The sequence below is a fragment of the Acanthochromis polyacanthus genome, chromosome 23, assembly GCF_021347895.1.
Source record: "Acanthochromis polyacanthus isolate Apoly-LR-REF ecotype Palm Island chromosome 23, KAUST_Apoly_ChrSc, whole genome shotgun sequence".
Lineage (NCBI taxonomy): Eukaryota > Metazoa > Chordata > Actinopteri > Pomacentridae > Acanthochromis > Acanthochromis polyacanthus.
This window is the reverse complement of record NC_067135.1, coordinates 8694007-8712149: the sequence shown is the minus strand read 5'-3', so window position 1 is coordinate 8712149 and position 18143 is coordinate 8694007. Positions and strand designations below refer to the sequence as shown.

Sequence of the window (18143 nt, the reverse complement as noted above, 5' to 3'; positions counted from 1 at the left end):
CACTCTGGCACACGCAAATGCCATTAGCCCATAATCGACTTAATCGACTTAGGGAATGTTGCAGTGTTTATAAACAAGGGGATTTGTATTAGCTCTCAAAAGCCACTTATCACAAGCCCAGTAATCCACAGATCTGATTGGACTGTGCACCAAAAGGCTTCACTTAGAAATCACCAACATCCAGACGTCACGAAGAGGTTAACGTTTCGACTAAAAAGACGAAAAAGTTGACTGTAGAAATGAATGAAAACGCTAATAAAAAAGACGTCACGCAATGTCGCTTACGTGCACTTGAGCTCTGCTGCATTGTTTGATCCTAAAATACACACAAGCGTCCGCTGCAACAAATGCGGGGATCAAATATGGAGGCAGCCTTTTATACACACACACTCACATTCTTTCAATCACACCGAGGCTTTCTAGCGTGCACTCTTACTCATAATCCAGGCCCTTGATATTAGGTGAGCACTTGCATAGAGAAACAACCGCGAGCATACCAAAACAGTCTTCCCACACAATCATAATTATAGGGAGGCCGACACATAGACACACACTCTCTCTAGGCAAAGAACAAAAGAACGCCCACATAGCCTCTTCTTGCGGCAGTCGTGTGTACTGTAAGCCCACTCATCCTTTTGATAGTATCGCTCCTCTGTCATCCCTGTCGTTTTCTGTCCTCTTTAGTCAACCAGGATGTATAGAAAACCTCGGGGAATGGGGTGAAAGTATTCGATATGGAAGCAGAAGCAGCAAGATGTAAAAAGCGGCTAACGGAAAGGAAAATGGGAGAGGAGTGCACAAGATGGAGGAGGCAAAGGTTTCAAGACTGGAGGAAAATGAAAGCTTTAGTGTGAAGAGCTGAGGGGAGCGAAGAGTTTGAGGAAGGGGAAGAAAGAGGGATGAAGAGTCAGACTGTATGAATGTGTGTCGTTAAGCGGATGGGCAGAGAAATATGTAAAGGCGATAAACGGGTGAAGGCCGCCATCCGTCACTGTCGGAGAGAGGGATGAGCGAGGGAAGGCTGGATTTGATTAGGAGGAGGGAGAGCTGGGTTGAAAGTGAGGCATTGCCATCGGGGTGGTGGGAGAAACAGGAAAACAGAGGCACGAGGTGACTGGTCGAGAAAATAAGCTGCTACTGATTAGCTGGGAGCACAACATGTACTTCATTGTCGCTAAAGTTTTTCTGGAAGAGGTTAGAAATTGAAAAGTAATAGTTAAGTGCGAGATAACGAGGAGCTGTGAAGCTTTCTGACCAGTATTGTTGCAGTATGGTGTGAAAATGTTCAATATTTGTGCCAATATGACTAAAATTTCAGCACAGATACAAAAATGGAACACATTGATTGTTGCATAAACACAAACTTTCCTGAAGTTAATCACGATTTATGAGATTTTGAGTTTAATAAGGAACCAACTGGTCGAAGAATAAGTACTGGATTTTCAACAGTAGGAACATTTTGGTTCATAGCCCAGCTGATGATGGATGTAGTGGAGATACTGTTTCCATATGGCCAAATTCAAAGTTTCTGTACTGGAATCCTTTGTTAGTTCTTGGCCAAAATGCTGTATGTAATTGCAATAAGTTGAGGGACATTGCCAAATTGAACTCCATCCTGTGACCACTGAATTAACCTCTTAACAGCTGGATTATTGTAACTTTCTGTGGCTGGTATTGGTCACTGCTTCATCTGGAGCTGATGTACAACTCCCAACTGGTCCAAAGAAACTGGAAAACCTCACACATGTAGTAGATTCATACATGTAATTCATTTTTTGATGCTTTTATTTAGTCATGCAACGGTTGGCACTGTGGTACATTAACTCTTCCTTGATTGAGGCTGGTGGGTGAGAGAAGCTCCAAAGCTTTCAATTCATTTTTCTGCCTCTATTGTCACTCTAGAGAAGAACCCAGAGACATGCATGCTTCCAGTAGCTGTGGTTGCTCTTACTTGCCTTAATATTTTAGTATTTTATATCAATCCAATTTTCCCAATTTGTTTTTCAAGTTTTTGTTTCCTGCCTTGCTTTTTTGGCACTTATTTTGTTGCTGCTTGTCATATATCTTGTACAGCACTTTGATCAAGCCCATCCACTGCAGAATCCTGGCAATTGCTCTGTCTAGCTCTGTTTTGATCAGCACCAAATAAGTTTATGTGAGATACCCAGCCTCGCTGACAAGTAGCCGCGGGGAGTTTTAGTGTAGCAGAACAAGATGAGAATAACAAGAATCACAAGTTACTGATGGACACTGTCCCAAAATCCAGCACTGACAAAGAAATGTGATAATAAAAGGCTGTGTTTTTCTTATCTGTTTTGGTTCTGTGGCTCCATGAGTCACGTGTCGGTGAATAGTGTGAAAATCAGTAGCTTTCAGATACGGAGTGTAATCCTTGTCTTTTTGTCAAGTGTGGGCTTTTTGAAAAAGAACAAAAAACTGCAAAAAGTCAGTCATTAAGTGCTTTGTGTTCTTCTTTCTCGGTCTGTACAGTCATCTGTTTTTTGTTGGGGTTTTTTTTCTAGCCACATAGACAGCGGCCACTGATAGAAACAGCTACAGAACCCCTGAGGTGAACAGGAGTGAGGGAATCAAGAGGGGAAATAAAAGAATAGAACAGAAGAGCATTCTCTTTAAAATACGACTGCAGCGTCCTCACAGCAGGCCTTCAAAATAATGCAGCTCTTCAGAAATACTCCACTCAACTAATTCCTCCCAAACCCCTATGTTGTGTTTGAGAGGAGGAAGAAAAAACAGAAACGGCATGTGTTTCTGTGTGGATGGTGAGCAAGTGTCTGTGTAACAGCATGTCGGTACGCATCTGTATGCAACGCCCTGTCTCACTAAATCCTCTTGGAATCCATCCTTTTTGGAAGATTTCAATTATTGCTTCTATTCCGGGAACATTCCACAGTCAGATTTTTGAAAAGTTTGGGTTGCTACCTTTGGAGACCTTCCATCTCTGTATCAATTTTGGAATTAAAACAACCTTGTTTTTGTCTTACTGAGGCACATTTCACAGCTGTAGCACGTAAAACCTTGAAAGTTCAGCTTTTCTTCTTCAGCGGTCTGAAAATCAAACATGTCCGTGTTGGAATCGTGGAGACATGAGCGTTTCATTGGCGAGCGCTTTTGGCTACAACACCTTATCTAAAGGGAGAAGTTCTTAAAAGTATCTATAATCTTTAAACATGGCAACACTTAAGAGAAAAGCGAGCCACTCTGCTTGTTCTCTGTCTGTTTGGAGTCAAAACATAAGAATATTGGTGGAGGCTTTGAAGTTTGGATTTTTAAAAGGCTGCCACACTTTATATCAGCTTTGCATAGATAAGCAAACCTGGTCTTTAATGAACTTGGAGTGCCTTGTAAAAAAAAAAAAAAGAAGTTTGAATAGTCATAAAAGTTGAAAACCCAATGTTACCTGGGATTCTTTTGAAGTATGCCTGTTTTGGAGGCCAGCCCCTCTTTTCCACTCTCTAATGTGTGGAAATGCTGTGACTGTAAGAAGTGCCAGATACTGTGGAAACCAGAAGGCACAGTTAACCCACCGTTCTGATTTACCACAGGCTGTGAATTGGTGAACCATGAAGACACTGGACAAGAAAATATCAAGCAGCAAGCTGTAGCATTAAGTAGGCCTTGCTCTTATCCACCTTATGAGTTGAGCAGAATTTTGCTGCACACAACTGTGCACCTCTAGCTTGTTTTTTTTTTTGTTTTTGTGCCCTTTAGTGCCCTGAACATTTGTCTAACCTCATTTGGGCACTCGAGTCCTGCAAATGAGACGAGTGTCAAGTCAGTTTTCTTGTAACAAACTTATTATTAACTGCAGCTTTTAGTTGGATTTCTCTTGGCGTTGCATAATTGACTGATTTTTAAAGATAAATCAGACATGATATAAGAAGATATGTTTAAATCTAAATAAAATATGTACAGCCTGTGAATAAAGCAGGATTTTGCATCTGAGAATCCCATCCCACCAATGAAACAGCCAAATATCTCCACAAGTCTTCTCTCCAGCTCTCCAACAGTGTTATTAACATTGCTATAACAGTGGCAGCCAATATCTCGCTCTGCTCTGAGGTTTTCTAATCTTGTTTCGTCTCCTTGGAAAGCCCACACAACTGCGCAGCTTGGGGTTTCCATTTTCGGGGAGGTAAATTGAGTTGGCAAACAACAGCGGTGACACTGATTTTCTTTGGCACTTCATTGGCACAGAGGGACAGGGAGTGGTCTCGTCCTGATCTGATGGGAAACTGATTTGAATATTTAAGCGTGTCCATTATGTGAACTGTTTCTACCCTGAGATCAGGATTTCCACATTCCTAAAAGTATACCAGCAGAGGCTTGTGTGTGTGTGTGTGTGTGTTTTCTTCTCTTTGTAGTGCTTCAGTGTCACTCTCACTGCAGAGTAGGATTTCACTAGGATCTGTTTCAAACATCCTTTTGTCAATGGCAGCACTGGTTTGATTCTATACATCTGAAGCAGTCTTTCAGTTGATATAGCTGAGCAGCCAGAATCACAGGGACAGCTGAGCAAATAAGGGACCAAGTGCTGAGAATAGCTCTGTTACACTGCCGCACCAGGATGCCTTTTTTATTTGGACAGGAATCATTTTTCATTGGTGGACAGCTGTCATAGTGCTGCCAGAGAGGCGGCTCAATACTGTTCTGTTTTGATGCTGCTTTTACGCCAGATGGCAATAGCATAGTTGCATCTGATTAAATTGCACAGTAACATGGTTTAAGATGGAAGCCAATAAAAGGCTGTAATTAATAGCAGACAGTCTTTGTTTTTGCCACATGCTCCCCTTTTAAAGCAGATTCCATATTGTGCTGAATGTGAAGGAGGAATTAATCGACGTATCTGCGTGTATTGCCATCTTCTATATACCTGTAAGTCTTTCTGCTCAAGATTTCCCCATTATTATATAATCAGGGAGGGAAAGGCTGGATTAAAGGGCGCTCAGGTGATTTATCATTGCATTTCAATAATGTTGGGATCATCACAAGAGACAGATTTACAAAGAAATGTCAAATTTGATGTGGCAGAGGCTGAACTTTCTTGATTTTAGTTCCAAAATTTGGAAGATCTTACTACTACTGACACCATGACTGCAAATGTCTATTGTGTATTCATCTCCTCAGTTACTAATTATCAGTATCGGTCCTAAAAGAAAAAAGATCTCAGTTCACCCATACTACTCCAACTAGATTTCAAGGGCAAGCTGTTTGAAATTTGATCAACTATAAGAATATGCAGTCTGTCCCACGATCAGCATCACCCAGTTTCAAGCTTTCAGAAACTGTAAAAGCAGAAAGAATCACAGAATTTTAAACTCTACATTTCTTAAATCACTCTTCTGTGACATGCCCTTAGTTGGGAAAATGATCCAAATCTAAGCATGAAATTATGTTTAATTAAAATTATTTTATTTTCCACGTCTCATTTAACATTTTGGCAAAAATACATTGGCTCCAACCAAGTTCGGCAGAAAACAAAAAATGTGTTGCTCTTCAGTACAACTAAGAATCCATTAATGACTCAGCTGCGACCAACAACCTCATGATGAATATTCAGCTGAACTGCAGGCAGTGTTTACATGGAGCTGATAAGAAACAAGTGTGGAGGCAAATTAGAAATGAAAACGGCAAAATATTTCTAGTATATTTAGTGACAGTTTCGTTTTTTTTTTCAGCATCCACAACGCTTGCGGGCACTTGGGAAACTGTTGTACACATTTTTTTCCCGTTTTTTTTGTAAAATACAACTTTATTTATTCCTTGTCATTTATGGAATTGTAACCTTTGCAATACTGCACAGAAGATATTTGGGTTCTCTCTCCTTCTAGACATGATTGTGATGTCTCAGTAGAGGTGCAGGACTTTATATTTCAGTGACAAATGAGGCAAAGAGAGACAAGAGCAAAAAATGCCCAGAAATTGCTGTGATTCAGAGACTTAGAAGTGATGGTGGCATGTCTGCCTGTAGTTTGACCTCAGGCATGCCGTATGAATCATCTAATTTGTTTGAATCCAGCATCACCACACACTCCTCTGCAGGTTTGGATTCATAAGAATCCTTGTGAAGGTGTGATTGTGTGTGTTTGGGCTTACAGTCATCCAGAGGACATCCAAGGAAACTCTTCAACTTAAACTACTTCTAATGCACATTTACTACACATACACACTCTTATAAACTTGCAGACATAACAAACACTTGAATGTATTTTACCTACATCCACAAATTTGCCTTTGCCTGACACACTATCACTAGTGTTGGGAAATAACTGACCTGCCACTCACCCTGAGTATAATGCGCTTGCATTTTCCTCAGTTGCCCCTTTCTTCTTCCTTCTTTTATCCCACCTTTATCTCGCCTCTTTCCTTCATCTTTCTCCCTCTGTATCGTTCAAGCTCTGCCGTTTTATCCCTACATAGATATAATTTCTTCCCTCGTTATGTTCATAATGCGCCATCTCATCTGTTCGCTCTCTCAATTCCATCTTGTCCCTTTTTATTCTTTCACAGCACCTCGCCTGCAGCCCTGCCATATTTTCAATGGCTGATTGTGTGTGTTTGTGTGCACCTGTGCATGTTTACATAGCTGCGCCTAATCAACAAAAAAATTTGCAAATCCACCACAAATACAGGCCGAGAAGCAACACGCACAAAACGCACCGCTTCAGAGCTGTCAACACCGCCCGCCCAATCACAAACCCCTGCGGCGCCAATTATATGGACCCTGATTGGCTGACACGACAGGATGCAGCTTGACAAAAAGTGTGTTTGTGTGTGTGTGTATGTGCAAGTGGCTGTTTGATGATGCAGCAGGGTTCCCAGCTTTCTAAGGGGAAATCCTGAGTAAGAGAACAATTACCCAATCAGCACCCTGCATCCAGCACAGTAGGTCAACGACACGCCAACCAGGGTTCATGAATCACAGTGATGGATGTATTGATTAAAGCTACACACACACACACACACACACACACACACACACACACACACACACACACACACACACAACCGTGGATACACACAATTGTATACAAACTAACTGTAATGTAAAGTATTTCTTTCTTTGCTTAGCTGTTGTGGTCACTATTCTGCTCAGTCTGAAACAAAAGGAAGCACAGAAATAGGGAGGAACAGAAGGTCATGGAGAAGAGGTGGGAGTAGCACAAACATTCCATGTAGCGTAGGAGTGAAAAATTCAAAATTATTCTTTGGTTGAGGCCTGTTAGTCTGATCAGAGGCCGCTTTGAGCCGTCATGAATCACAACCTGCACTGTAACTCACCACAAAGAGCTGCTTTTTCCCCTTGATGTGCGGCTCCAGTACAGGCAAAAACAACGCTGCACTGCAACATGCCTCCAGGGAGAAGCTGGTTTCCCCTTGAGTTTGTTGATTACCGTGTCTCGTATTCTAATGCTTAGCAGTGCTGAGCCAGGCAGAAACACTTTCGCCGCCAGACTTAGCCTACAAGTGTTACAGACCGAGCACAAGCCGGCTCCTTCTGACAGTCATCACCCACTTTGTGTCCTGCACCGTGATTCACCTGAGCATCTACAAGCCACCGCATCTGTTGACAGCATTTGTGATGCAGGCAAACACATGTGAGTCTGCAGATACATCGCTGGTCGGGAGGCTCGTATACTGCTGTCTGGAAGGTGTTGCCAGCATGCTTAGAAGAATTGCGATGAGCTGACGGTGTTGATATTTTGACATTCTGGAACGAAGTGTGAAGAATTAATACGTCACACCTGTCTGAAAGAAGCTTAGCCTACTTTGAGTGCTCAGGGTCTTGGTTTTTATCCCCTAGAATCTATCGATCATAGAGGAGAGTTTAGAGGCATGATATCTTTTAAAAATCACCAAAATTACATCATGACACGGCTAGAAACTGTTAGAATAGAAAAAATTGTTGCACTTTCAGCTTTTGGCAACTAATAATTTGTGACATGTCTGGAAAATTAACTAAATCTGACCTCAAAATGCTATTATTTATACAATGTTTCGTTTAAAAAAAATGCTAAAAATAAACCATTTGTCCTAGCCAGATTCTATAAAAAGCTAAAAAAAAATCTGCACTCCTTGGTGCAACCATGAAGCCATGACTGACTGAACTGTGACCAAGAGACGCATGACAAAAATATAGGGACTTTCTTGGTTGAACTTCAGGCTGTGTTTACAAAGAGCAGAGAGAAGACAGGTATGGGAACAAAATACAAGTATAAGTGGTAAAATATTTCTAGTATAAGAGTCACTTTGTCTGTTATTGGTAACACCTGGCAGCACTGGGAAGCACAGATTTTAAAGTGATCAAAAACAACAAACACCACCTTTTACCATTTCTTTTTCATCATTTTAGCTTGGTTTCAGCTCTCTATTTGCCACCATGGTTGCTCTGTTTCCACAGAGTTGCTGGACTTTATATTGCAGTGAAAAATGAGACCACAGTGAGGAAAAATGCCCACAAACTGCTTGGGATTCAGAGGGTTAATAAACCTGACAGATTAAAGTGCACATTTAATTTGTCTTGGTGTGCTGTAGTGCCGGGACGTTCAACAGTCATTTATCAGGCGAGAATGCCAACCAGCTTAGTCTTTGAGAATTTATGGGGGCATTTTTCACCACTTTCTGACTTTTCAGAGACTGAGCAATTGATAAAGAAGTTTTAAACGGAGTCATTACATCTCCCATTGAAGGCTTGTTGGAGGAAAGTTCTGATGGGATTGGACACATCAAAGTTTTGTGTGCGTGTAAATCCTTCCCTCCTCATCTCCAGAGGGGTTTTCACAAAGCAGGATTAGCAAGTTAGCCAGATAAATTTAAAAGCACTTTGTGAAATTTTGTTAGCTATTCTCACTCGGCATCTAATCATATTCCCTCCACCTAATATTCAAATTTACTTTTACAGATTCAGATCAGTATTACCTAGAGAGTGAATATATGGTTACCTTCCTAATCTTCATTTGTGAGATTCCTTGTATAGGGCTCATGGTGTTTCCTCAACCTCCATCTTTTTCCCCCTTTCCTCCTCCTCCTCGCTGTCTTTCGACCCTCATATCCCACTTGTCTCTCCCAGATTCGCTAATCCCCCCCGATCACAGTCACACTTGGCTCTCCCCCGTTTCCCTCCTCACCCTCGTACATCTCCTTTCCCAAATACCACCCCTCCGTCTGTCTCCAGTGGTTGCTGTGGTTACGGTTTGTTCTGCTCATCAGGCGCCCGCTGTGCCTAAACAGACTGTCAACAGTTTAATTACTCATCCTTTTCATCCCTCTATCTTTCCTTACTTCTGTACTACGTGTTAGCTTGTTGCTTCCACCTCTTACTAAGGAGCTTCTTAGTCACTATTCCTCCCGGTGATGCTTTCTTTTTGCTCCTTTCATCGTCTTTCACTTCCTTCCTTCCATCTCGTTTTGCTCCTTATCCTTCCTTTTTGTCACGTCATCCCTTCACCCCCGCCTTTCCTTTCTACTACTGTACGTTTGACTACTAACAGTCTAATTACTCATCTTTTTAGCTTTCAATCACACCGGTTTTATTGCACTCCTCCCTCCCTCCCCCCTCCATGTGCTTTATTAGTGTATTTTTTTCTTTTCAGACATTGTTATTCCTCTATTCCCTTATCTCCGCTCTCTTATCATCCACCTCTCAAGTGTCATCACTCGCCTTTTCATTCTTCATTACTCAGTCTCTCTACATCCTCTGAGTGTTCTTCCCTATCTTAAACAGCCAGTCTTGTAATTACTCCTCTTCATCACGCTATCATTCCCCAACTCTGTCCATCAGCTACTGCTCCATTCCTCAGCTGTTGACAGTGGCCTGATGTCTCATCCTTTGATCCTCCCACTATTCTTTAACTCCCTCTCCCTCCTTCCATTTGTCATTCCCTCGTCCATCCATTCATCCATCAAGTGCCATTCTCTTGACAGACACCACTTTTCTCTTGTTTCAGCGTTTCAAATCTTCCACTTCTCCCCTTGATTGAAAACCGGTTAAATCAGGAAGGTGTCGTTCTTTCATTCATCATCACCTTTGATGTCTAATCGCGTGTCCGTCTTCATCTCTTTCATAGAACAATCTGCAGGTATTGCACTTGACCAGTTTTTGAACCCCTCTCATCTCCTTCCTATTTTTTATTCACTAATCGACAGTTCAGTAGAATTTCTCCTCCTCCAAGCCATTATCCAGTCACAGTTTAACAACCATAACGAGGCTTTTTGCTCTCTTTTGTGTGTTTAAAGGACTGTGCAAAAACCTCTAATAATGGAGGTACTCATCAATTAGGAAGAGTTTCGGAGGTGGGTTCTTTTTTTTTTTCCTGCCCTTTCCGAAAATAAAAACAGAAGAACATGTCCAAGGAAGCAGTCTAGCAGGTTTTCTTATGCAGATATTAGCATATCAGACCGACTGTCTTGCTGTATCAGTAACCCAAGCCAATCTTACTGCACAGGAAAGTGGCATTACTACATTATTTTGCGACTGATGTATGTGGGGGCCAATCCGGGATGCAACCACAAGAGTTTAGTTACAAAATCCTACTGCCGTCAGACTACAACTCTGTACCAGTGCTGCTTCCTTTGTTTTTATTGCTTCCACATGAGTGATCAGCTTAGCAACGCATCAGTTAACTGATCTCCAATTTTGGTTGCTCCACTTGAATAAATGATCCATTCACGTGCCTTCCAGTTTTTGTTTTTGTTTTTTTTCCCCTCCATTCACTTGCCAGTCTGTTCATTTTGGCAAGAGCACCTACTTTGAACAGTGAGCATCCCATCTGTTCATCTCCCTCACCGTAGCCTGAGAATGACAGACCCCTCTTGGTAACAACCAGCCGCACTGAGCATTAACAGTATAATTGAGAAAATGTTCTTTCATTCTGCCTTTATTTCACCGTTTGAACCAGACGAACGCTTACCTGCTCTGTATTCTTGTGGCACTCTGTAGCAGGAGAGCAAAGCCAATTACAGAATTATGATTTGGTTAATGGAAATCAAAAGGCCTCTTTGTTACACTTCAAAAAGATTCAGTCATCATCTCTTCAGAATTAGCTCTGCCCCTGCGCAGGAGTCAAAACTGCTGTAAACGATCAACAGAGCAACTGATGAGCCTGTCTCCTTATTCAGAAACCTGATTGTTCATAAAACTGGTTTTGTGACGTGGTGAATTGCTTTAAAGCTGGATGTCTTTTGTTTCTAGAGTAATTCATGTTCCTCTAAGGTGGAATTCCACTTTTCCCATAAGTTGTCCTCCTTAATTGTCTATTACGTTGGAAAAAAGCCCCATGGTGCACCAGATTCCCCCTCGTAGTTAGATCTCTAAATAGCTCATTCCTGGTGTTAGTGATCAGACTTTTTGGGGTCATCTAAGACTAATTGTAGCCAATGGTACAATAGTAGAAAGTAACATAATGATGGCCATCTGTCACTTCTAATTATTTCTTCCTTGTCTATCTTTCTATTCTTATTTCCCTGCAGTAAATCACCGTTAATTCATCATCCCAGCCTGAATGTGCCTCTTTCTAATCCTGTTCATTACTGCCATCAGAAGTCTTCTTGTTTATCTCACTTATCATTTAATCATCATCAATCTTTCTGCTTTCCCCCCTTTTTCTGTGTAATTTCTTGTTTCTCAAGCCTCTAATGTGCTTTCTATTATATCACCCGGTGCTCATCTTGATCCCTTGATTTCTTTGTCTCCAGTCTCTAGTGCAGTGATCCCTTCATCATTTCACCCCTTTTCTTGTGATCTATTTTATATTTTCCATTCATTTCTCTGCTCCTCCGTCTCATATGATCTCAATCAGTGATTCTAACTCGTGTGACCTCTCTTAGCCTTCAGTGTCATCCCTCCCTCTGCTCCCATCTCCATTTCTTTCTCATCGCCCTCTTATCCTCCCATATATCCACTCAGTTGGTCTGATCTCCTGTGTCAGTGTGCCAAATCTGTTTGTGTGCATGCTCGGCTTACGTAAAAAAAAAGAAACAGCCTCAATCGAAGGGGAAGTTAGAACTGCCACCACACAAACACTGTCAAGCCTGGATACACACACACACACACACACACACACACACACACACACACACACACACACACACACACACACACACACACACACACACACACACACACAGCACGCCAGGTGAGATTACATAAAGGCGAGGCGATGAAAGCCCAGCTGAGACACACCTAGTGAGTAATCTGATACAGGACAGCTGGCTGACACACACACAGTGAAAGAAAAGAGAGTGAGAGCTGGATTCTCAGCATGATCGGGGTATGCTGAGTTACAAATTGTGGACTTAGAGGTATACAAGGATTAGAGGCGGAGAGTAAATCTCGTCTGTGCCACGGGGGAGATTTGAACCTATGTCTGTGCTCCTGGCTTGTGTGACATTTGCCTCTTGTGTTTTCGCTGTTATGAATGCACATCTGTTCATTATTTATAGCCCTGCGCGTGTGTTTAACACAGAGCAGTGAGTTCCCAGTGCAGTGAGTGCTGGTGTTCACCGCACTGATGTACTCAATGATTCAGCACAAGAGAGCTAACCATGCAGATATGGATTCGCCTCGACTCGGACAATACGTGTGTGTGTGTGTGTGTGTGTGTGTGTGTGTGTGTTTGAAACTGCACGGGCATTACCTTTTCCGTCTGTGCGGCTCTATAATCCGAATCAGCTCCACATGTTATCCAGGTTGTGTGTGTGTGTGTGTGTGTGTTAGTGTTTAGCACAGATCTCGCCCCAGGTGTTTGTGCTTGTTTCAGGGTCGGGGGGTGTTTTGTGTGCTTGTGTTGAAACCTGTCCTACTCCCCTCCACGCTGCCGCACACATCAAACGCAGGCAGATGTAGGTCAGTGTCAGACAACCAGAGAGTTGAAGAAATTCCAATCCCACAATATCCTCTTAGGCTTCTATAGATGAAGAAAACCTGGAAAATCCTGAATTACTCGCTGAATCCCGGCGCCATATTCCGAAATAGAGACCTCAGTTTGGGAAAAAATCCAAGAATCCACTTTGCTTAAAATCCTATTTATGGTGTCTTGATATGATTTCCTCATGGCTGCATTCAACTTTTCTCTACGTTCTCGAGCAGGGAGAATCCAGGCGGCGATCTTCACCTCCCCTTCCTCACCTTCTCCCCCTTTCCTCACTCAGCTCTTCTCCTCTTATTCATTCGTCTGGCTTGCTCTCTTATTTCTTCATCCTTTAAGTGTGGTTTTTTTTCTTGCTTCCAGGAGGGAACCTCAGGAGCTCTTTACACTTTACACAGTGCGATCCATTTTGTTCTCCCACCCTGAATTAGTGGCTCATTGATGACCTTGGAGGGATGTAAAGGAAGAAAAGGGGGGAATCAGGAGAGATGGAGGGAAGGAAGGTTAGAAAACCTGAAACAGGAGACAGAGTGTGAATGCAGTGAACTGTACATGTGCTCCATTAGAGCCTCTTTCTCCTCCAGATATCTACACCCATCCCTCTTTCCACAACTTTGCCTGTCTCTCACTCACTCCCCCCCACCAACTCCTCACCTTGCCACCCCCTCATTTTTTTTTACCTCCCCCTTTGCCTTGCTTCTCCCTCCCTCTTTCACCTGTCTGTCAGAGAGAATCGATGGCTCGGAGACCCTCTTAGCGCCTCTCAGCAGGCTGCATTGGCTCATTCTTGCACAAACACTCTCAGGAGCACACATGCACATTCACACATGCTCTCACGCACACACCAACACCCACACTGCCACCGCCGCACACATCCAGTCATGCAGTGATACTCCCCTACAAGCACACACAGCCTCTGCATCTCTAGCTCACTGCCTTCCTCTCAGTCACACACACACACACACACACACACACACACACACACACACAGCCACAGCCTAATGAAACAACTGGGCTATTGATCAGCGCCATGAATGTCAGACAGTTCAAAAGTCCCCCCCACCACCACCTCCTCCTCCTCCCTATTCTCTAACCTGTCAATCAAACTCCAAAAGCCGACACCTTTAAGAAAACAATCTCATTATCTTGATCTGAAGCGCTGTCTATGTGAGGGTCCATCTGGACTTTAACGCAGCAGCTACACATATGCCGCATCTCCCCTTAAATTAAACTGACAATTCTTTTTTTTCCCATTCCCCACTGTTCACTTAGCTACTTCACAAGCACAGCAGAGATATTTTTCTATTTTCTAAGTCTCCTCGTTGTTCTTTCGTCCTCATCTGACGAGTCTTTCCTCTTTTTTTTTGCCCTCTGCTAGATGGAAAAAGGAGAAATTACTAACCTTGTTTTCCGGATCATTCCACCACGACTCCTGGAACCATCACATCGCTCTGTCTCCGCGGCTCTCACTCTATCTCAGCTCCGTGGAAAAACACCCATCGCTTTCTCTCTCCTCTCTATCTCTATCTCTCTCTGTCTATCTCCCTTCTCTCTCTCTCTCCCTCTCTCTCTCTCCCCTCACTCGGTCTCGACAGCTGCAGCGCTCTGTCTGCCTCCTCTGTCGCTCTTCCGTCAGGCTGATTGAATTTTAAGTCATGTTAATCCCACAGAACAGGTACTGAATGAAGGAGGGGACAAAGGAGAGAGAGAGAGAGAGAGAGAGAAAATAACAGAATGCCGGGAGTAAGCTGGGCTGTATTTTTAGAATTCTCCTCTCTCCTTCAGGCTGGTTTCTATCTTTTTTTCTTCTTTTACTTGTCCTGCCTCTACCAAGTCACTTTTTCCTTCATTCATCCATTTATCTGCTGCTTTATCCTCTTGATTTTTCTGGTTTCTTTGCCCTTATCTTGTAGAGAAGAGAGAGCGAATCCCGAAGAGAAGCAGGAAAGAGTACCGAGATCCGTCTCCAGCAGCGTCAAGCATCAGACTGAAAGAGAGAGAGAGAGAGAGAGAGAGAAAAAATGCACGAGAGAGAGAGAAGCATGGAGATGAGGAGCAGGAGGGATGCAGGGGTGAGGCGGCAAGGGGTGGTGGGAAGGAAAAAGAAAAGAGAAGAGGGTATGATGTATTGCGGGAGGAGAAAGAGAGAAGATTAGGAGAAATGAGAAACTGGGTGGAGAGAAGAGGAAGATGAGAAGAGGGCAGAGGACGACGGTTATAGAGGATAGTGATCGAAAGTAACTAAATATATTTACTGAAGTATTTATAGAACAAATGTAGAGTTTGTTCTTGTATTCAGAAATACAGTGTCAAGCTGAGCTCTGTGCAAAAATGAAACAAAAGATTTGGGCTGTTTTTAAAGATTTAAGGCTGGAGAAAGATGCTCAGCTACTTAGCAGATTTAGCAGCCTGAGTTCAACAAGTATGCTAAAAAAAGTATTGAAAGACACATTGGATAAAATGCCCCTCTTAAAACAAGAAGAAAAAAACTTTTTTAAAGGAACTTTTACCTTGAAATAGTGAAAAAATCTGCCAATAGAACAAGTGAAAAATGGCTTGCTAAGATTTCTTGAAATAAGATAGAATATTGAGATCTTAAAAATAGCTGGGAAAACTTATTTTAAGCTATATTTTACCAGGATTGTCAACCTTAGGTGCTTAACCCTCCTGTTGTCTTCATTTACAGCACCAAAATATTGTTGCCTTGTCTGAAAAAAAATAATTCAGCCAAAAAAATCCCCATATTTATTTAAATTTACAAAATCTTCAGGAAGAAAATTCCTTAAGTTTCCCTTAAAAGTTTTTTTTTTAAACCCTAATTTGGGAAAATATCTAAACTGATTAAATGATTCCATATATGTCAGTAAAAATTCTAATATTTTCTTTAAGAACATTTGGGGAAAAAATCAGCTGGATTTTGGTTGATTTTTTATTTTTTTTTTCCCCGAACGTTCTTAAAAAAATTCGTTTTTCCACCAAAAAATGTTCAAAAACGTCCCAAAAAATTGAAAATGTGGAGGTTTTCACTATGAAAATATATATATTTTTTCCACATTTTAAAACTTTAAATCAGAGTTTTCTTGTAAAATTCAACTCAAAACAAGATCATTTCAAGATTGTGTGACTTAGCAAGATATTTAAGATGCATTGTCTTAAAACAAGTCCCTCCATCTTGCTGAAATTGTCACTTGGTAAGTGAATTTATCTTAAATCAAGTGGGATCAGACATTTTGACTAAAAAGACAAAATAGACTTGGTAAGACTTTGAGTTTTCGCAGTGCAGTGTCATTTTTCCATCTTTTACTCTGTATACTTCAGAACTTGTACTCGTAGCTGTGGTTGTGCTGCTTCCATAGCAGTGCATGACTTTGTTGCACTGAAAAATGAGCCCACAGGAGCAAAAAACACCCAGAATCTGCTCGGGGTTCAGACGGTTAATGGGGCTCTCAACAATAAAGACATAGAATGTAGGGTTCATAAGCGGTGTCAACTGTTTAAAGCCAAAGCATTTACAGCTGAAAACCAAAATACTAGCAATGAAATGTACAAACGGGGATAAAGATGTACACTTTCTGCAAGTCCCTCTGCAAATGCAAAGAACAACAACAATAAAAATGCTTGCGATAAAAATGGTGCATACTTTGTGCTTTCTCTCCTGTTCACATCTGGCCGAATGAGAGCGCTGCAAATACCCCAAATCTGTTTAAAATGACTGATCACCATTTGTTTAAATGCAAAAAACTATTTTATCTTAGTCATTCTTACATACATATATAGACTCTCAAAGTGCTTTTTGGTTCTGAAACTCTTGAGTCAAATTTTAAATGAAGGATTTCTGTTTTGTAACGGCTTTTTTTTGCACCGTAAAGGATCTGAGTCCTTCTCAAACCACTGATTTTGAGTTGGGGTGGAGAGAAGAAAGAGGGAGAGATTGAAGAAGAGGAGGAGAAAAAAGTCGGCTGGTATGACAAGCAGAGGCGAAGCTCTTAGTGCCTGGAGCTACTGTGGGTCAGACCGGGATGAGAGGGGGAGCAGAGGAGGATGATTAAGAGAGAGTGAGCACATGAGAGCAGACTTGTGAGGACAGGGAGGTAGAGATGAGAGAAGAGGCCAAAGATCTCTGGGGCCGTAAGGGAGATAAGTGAGGAAGAGATGTTAGCGAGGGACAGAAGGGAGGAGTGGATGGAGTGATAGGAACAAGTGCAGCAGATACCACTTCAAACGGTGGCCGAGCACTTGATTTCCCTGCCACGCTGGTAGCTGCTGGAAATAGCTGTTTAATGGAAACCGTCTGCGGGTGCGAGTATGTGTGTCGGTGGGTGTCCCATTACTAAGGCAGCACCGGTAACATCAGAGCTATTGGATGTTGGAATTAAGTCATTTCCAATATTCACATATGTGCAGTTCTATTTTGCCAACAGAATCACACACTGAAGATAAAACATCAGTAAGATAGGAATGAAAGATTGTTTAAAAAAAAAAAAAAAAAAAAGAGGTCAGAGATGGTATTTGGTTGTGTTACGGATGGACTGGTTTTTCATGTATCTCAATTTCCACCCAGGAGTCAATTTTCGTCCTCCATCTTTCTCAATCTATGCTCCTATTCCTTTTTATTTCTCCACCGTTCAAGCATTTACCTCTCATCTTACTATCATACATATTTTTTGTTTCCTGAATTTATTTTCTGTCCCTTGCTTTCTCTTTCCTTTACTTCCTGTTGTGTATTGCTGCGGCCCAGAGTATTTTTAACCTAGTAAGCCAGACTTCCCTCTAAGCAAGGTCCAGCAAGGAGAAGTTTGATATATCATTTCACTCAGTCGTATCCCGTTTACAACGCTCGATTTGGTGGCTCGTTGATTCACAATTAATCAGAGCTGTGGTGGTGCAGCACCCGGTTCTCGTGTCAGAGAGTGACCTTGCTGAATGAAATAAACTAGCATGACCTGCTGCTGGGTGATGGATGAAGCGAGTTCACCAGCCAGGAGAAAATGTCATTACTGACCGAGTTACTAGTTTAGTTGTAAGCCAGTAATCCACAGCTATAATTCAGGGCAACGCACATTTAGAGCACTTGTGATTAAAATTAAATTTCTTTGCAGATAAAATGCAAGAAACCAATCATCTCCCGAGTGGAGGTCAGGAACTTTGTGTCCTCAGAACTTTTTCTGTGACCACAGATCAATGTGGTTAAAGTAAAGCACACAGGGGAAGTTTTTTTTTTTCCTTTCAGGACTGAGAACTAAGCGGTGAGATTGGCAG

At 42.0% G+C, this 18143-nt stretch overlaps 2 protein-coding genes across 3 annotated transcripts in view; one reads left to right on the top strand and one right to left on the bottom strand.

The window, feature by feature from the left end:
• Positions 1-14884, bottom strand: part of LOC110962253 (leucine-rich repeat and fibronectin type-III domain-containing protein 4-like) — a 43963-nt gene extending 29079 nt beyond the window's left edge. The window contains exons 1-2 of one of the 2 annotated variants that reach the window (XM_051943655.1): positions 14287-14884; positions 12654-13397 (exon numbers count right to left, since the gene is read on the bottom strand). The gene's annotated coding sequence lies outside the window, so the exon portion shown is untranslated. The remainder of the gene's footprint in view (positions 1-12653; positions 13398-14286) is intronic. The other variant, XM_051943656.1, reaches the window with a different exon arrangement.
• Positions 1-18143, top strand: part of LOC110962536 (pyruvate carboxylase, mitochondrial) — a 627844-nt gene that overhangs the window by 523866 nt on the left and 85835 nt on the right.